This window comes from Rhincodon typus, chromosome 26 (assembly GCF_021869965.1).
Source record: "Rhincodon typus isolate 14 chromosome 26, sRhiTyp1.1, whole genome shotgun sequence".
In the NCBI taxonomy this organism is placed as follows: domain Eukaryota; kingdom Metazoa; phylum Chordata; class Chondrichthyes; order Orectolobiformes; family Rhincodontidae; genus Rhincodon; species Rhincodon typus.
In genome coordinates this window covers 14,022,992-14,027,961 of record NC_063357.1, presented here as the reverse complement: position 1 = coordinate 14,027,961, position 4,970 = coordinate 14,022,992, and positions in this window count along the sequence as shown.

The window sequence follows — 4,970 nt, the reverse complement described above, 5'->3', positions numbered from 1 at the left end:
GGCGTGAAGCCAGCTTTTCCAGTGTTTTCTCCAACTCTGTAGCCTCAAGTGTGAGCCAGTGTGATGTCTTCCCATGTTTTTTGGAGCGAAAACAAGACTTAATGTGATCTCGCGGACCTGAAATGTGAGCTCTGCTTTCTCTCCACAGATGCTGCCAGACTTGCTGAGTTTATCTATCAATTTCTGATTTTGTGCATCTGCAGTTCCTTAGGTTTGTTTCCCTCTCAACATTTTCCTCATTTGTCCAGCTTCAGGGGTGAAGCCAGACCTTCCAGAATTTTCTCCAATTCTGCAACTCTCCCACCAGCCTCGGGTGAAGCCAGATCATCCAGTGTTTCCCTCAACTGAAGCCAGTCCTTCCAGTGTATTCCCCCAACCAATTTCAACATTTAAATAGCGAAAGTATTGTGGACTTTATATTGTGTATCCAGAATAACTAACCAGTTGGGAAATGTTGTGTGAGACTTTAAAAATTGATCCAGTTGGCCTTGAGAGTAAGATTCATCAGAATAAGTAATGCCCCACTCCCAAAAACAAAAGCATGGTTGTGTCTTGATAATTCTGAAACTCACTGCTGACGCCATTTTCCCAATCTGTTTGTCTGAAAAGAATTAGGACTTTCAACCTAGCATGCAGAGCAATTGTTGTCACACTTCTGTACTGCAGTGAGACCTAGACTATGTAACAGTGAAACATAACAGCGATAGAGAAATTTTTCATGACCCTTGAAGTCATCTGTAAAAACTTTTAAACAAAATTTTTCAAAATCAACTACGATGAACAGGACTGTGTCCAGATGCCTGAAAAGCATCTTCCATACTACATCCTATTTTCTAATCTCTCAGGTGACCACTATTTTAGGTGAAGACAAAGAAAGCACAATGGAGACACTCTGAAAGTCTCCTTGAAGTATGGCAGCATTTCATGACATTAATGACTGGGAGGAGCTTGCTACCAAGTGCTCCAAATGGCGGGAACTTACCCATCAAGTTGCATCACACTTTGAGTCCAAATGCTTTATTAATGAGGCAGAGGGGCAAAGCAAAACAATACGATCAAATTCCATACTCTGGATCCTGCTACCTCATGGGATATCCTGTCCTATGTGCACAAAGATCTGAGGGTTAAGAATCAACCTGCTCACATGATGACCCATGACAGAACTGACAACCTTGAGCAATGATTGCCAACAGATCTGAGCACTAGAGTATCCGGGAATTGAAAATTTATGCAAATGCAAAGAGGGAGATAAGACTCGAGACTATGAGGAAAGTTAAAGGTAGGAAAGGAACTTACACAGATATTACATAAAAGGATAGGAAGACAATTAGGACTACTGAACATAGAGTCCTGAATGGATTCACAGCAATGGATGAACATGAGTATTGAGCATTCAGGGCAGTAAGGCAAATGAGTCCTCATGACCAGAAGGGTTAGGCCATCATTCTGGATCCAGGCATCGTGAAAATGAAGGATGTGAGGACTTTTAGAGTAAACCAGCATAATGCTTATCTTGAGCCACAAAGTGGGAGGTGGATGAGATCATTGTGTGACATTCTAGTTTCTGAATTTACCTCCCTGGGGGAAACACTTATGTGCAGTCAAAAGCAGTAATTCATGGGGAGCAATCAATATAAATCCACTGACACTTTCAGTGCAGTAATGCCTTAATATCAAATCCTGGCAAAATGAACATTGACAAATGGCTCTAGTACCAACAAGTTCACTGGCTCACTCCGAAATACGAACTGCCTGTCTTGCTGGACCATGTGGAGAATTTCATGCTGATCAGCTTCAAGTGTGCTGGATAGCATCATAGACTAATCAAAAGATACATTTAACACTTGATTCAACTTTTAAGGATTATTGTTAGGATTCCAACCTGCTCGATTCTGCCATTGATCACTGGTATTCCACATCCCATTCCCAGTACCAGTGCAGTGGTGTGCATGCTGACCAGTGTCCCTCATGACAGCAATGAAGAGGTACAATCATCTGAGAAGCCTTCAAATTTGCAGGATCATGATACTAAGGAACCTGTTGATAAATTGTTAGTCTACTCTATGTTCATCCCAGAACCTGAGGACTCTGAAAAAAGAACCACCATCTTTTTTAGAGAGAGATAATAGGTTAGATCAGCCAACTATATCTTCAATCAGGCCTTCAAGTGGCAAGAAGAAGAACTGTTAGATTGGACAGAAAAAAGATTGCATGGTCAAAACAACAAATATTATTTTATTGGATTAATATTTCAGGTTGAAGATCTGTTGTCTAGTTCCAGGTTAGTGAATTGGTGACTTATATAGCATGTAGACATTGTGAGTTCACATGCAAGAAGCTCTTTCAATCTTCCCTTGTGTCCACAAATTTAGGGAATGGTAGTCTTAGCATTTAGTGTACATATAAGGGCTTTTAAGTTTGAAGTCATCCACTTTGAATCTGACAAATCACTATTGAATAATTTATTAATGCTGAGAGACTTCACATAGTAGGCAGGGGGCCGAGAAACAAAGGGTTTTTGTTTCTCCTGTACCTAAGCCATTAAAAGCTGCTGCACAGGATTACAAAAAGTAATCATAAAGTCTTGATCTTTATCACAAGGGTGCTGGAATACCAAAGGTGCTAAATACCCCTATCAATGCTGTGTTCAGTTGGAGATACAAAATGCTGAATTTTACATTGTGAAAACTGGACTACTGTAGTTTTGTGGAAGCTTAATTTGGAGATGTTAATTTGTGAACCCGTTACCATGCCATTCTTCAAGAATAAAGTGGGTTTGAGGATTCCAAAATCAGCAGCCTGCAAGCCATCTTGAAATAAATACTTAAGGACTGTTTAAACTAATTGGCAGTCAAGTTGATTGCAAGAATACGTGACCAAAGCTTTAATGTACTTAAAATATGCCCATTGGGAGTAAAAACTGAAATTGCTGGAAAAGCTCAGCAGGTCTGGCAGCATCTGTGGAGAGAAATCAGAGTTAACATTTCGGGTCGAGTAATCCTTCCTTAAAACAGGTCTCACTCCCATTGGGAATGTTTCTCAGAGTCTCAAAGTGAATATAAAGCCAGGAGGTGGATTTATGTAAGAGATACCATGGACAGTTATTCTTTCAGAGTTAATTGGTGTTCATAAAGCTCTAAGTATCAGGGCTATCCTCATTGGCGTATCCAATAAGTCGTTAATCCAGTCATGGCCCTTGACTACACCAGTGGTACCGAGGAATCTGATCTGCTTATTGGCATTGTATATTCCTTGATAAGTTCCTCCTCAGGTGAGGAAGAGAAGGCGGCCAACTGTGTAGGGGCAGGAATGATATGATTTGGAGGAAGATCCAGCTGCTGAGGAGTGAGAGACTGAGGATGAAAAGCAGAGCATTCACTCTGACGAAGGTCATGCCCTCCCAACCGCTTCTACAGGGTGTGATTGTCATATTGTTAGATGGAGGAGCACTAGAGTCGCTGCAGACTTTGCTTCACATAAGAGACCGTCAAATCCCTATGAGATAGATTTGCCCCAGTGATTGCTTCCAATCTCTCCTTGATTATATGTGGCACTAGAGTATATTCCCAGCAAATATGATTGCTCCGTTTTCGTTTTTAATTGCTATCCATATGGCCTCATTTGAAGAACCTTGTGAGATAACAATCATTTAGGTCTCCACAGGAAGCCTAAATTCACACAGAGTTGAAGAGGTTCAGCACAATGTCACCTTTTTGCCAAATTGGATCTAAAGTTGACTTAGTGGCCGATGACAGAGTGTGATGGTCAAAGATTGTTTTTGTTACTGGAATCCTGGGTCCACAAGTGTATTGCAGGGTCCCTTGCCAGTTATTGTACATTATGATCCACACAAGAATGAAAAAGGTATGGTCAGTAAGTTTGCAGATGACATAAAAATCGATAGTGAGGAAAGCCTTAGCCAACTGGTCAATATAAACGGGCTGGTCAGACAGGCAGAAGAGGGGTGAATGGAATTTAATCATGGTTAAGTCAGGGGAATATGCAATGAATGTTAGAACCTTGAAGGACCTTGAGGGCAGGTGGATAAGACAATTAAGCTTTATGGGATATTTTCCTTTATTAGTCAAAACATTGAATACAAGAGCAGAGAAATTATGATGTAGCTGTAGAAAATGGTTGTTAAGCTACAACTGAAATATTGTGGTCACCACACTATAGAAAGGACGTGATCGCACTGGAAAGGGTACAGAGGAGAATCACTAGGATGTTGCCTGGTTTGGAGCATTTGGAGCGAGGAAAGGAGACTAAGTAGGCTAGGGTTGTTTCCCTCGAGCAGACCAGGCTGAATGGTTCCTATTTGAGGTGGACAATATCAAGAAACGTAGAAAGGAATAAACTTTTCTCCTTAGTAAAGGGGTCAATAACCAAGGGCATAGATTTAAGTTAAGGGGCAGGAGGTTTAGAGGGAATTTGAGGATTTTCTTTCTCACACAGAGGCTGAAACTCACTGCCTGAAAGGATGGTAGAGTCAGGAACTCTCACAATATTCAAGAATTGTTTAAATGAGCATTTGAAAAGCCATAACTTAAAATGGTATGAACTAATTGCTGGAAAATGGGATTAAAATAATCTGACCCCACTATGAAGGATAAATTTCCCTCCCCACACTTATTTGCCTTCCGGAGGGACTGCTCTCTCTGCAACTCCCTCGTCTGCTCCACACTCCCCACTAGCCCCACCACCACACTCCCCACTAGCCCCACCACCCCCGGCACCTTTCCCTGCAACCGCAGGAGGTGCTACACCTCCCCCCTCACCTCCATCCCAGGCTCCAAGAAAAGCTTCCACATTAAACAGATGTTCACCTGCATATCCGCTAATGTGGTCTATTGTGTCCGCTGTTCCCAATGTGGCCTCCTCTACATCAGGGAGACCAAGCGAAGGCTCAGAGACTACTTTGTGGAGTGCCTACATTCGGTTCACAACAAACAACACCTCTCAGTCGCGAA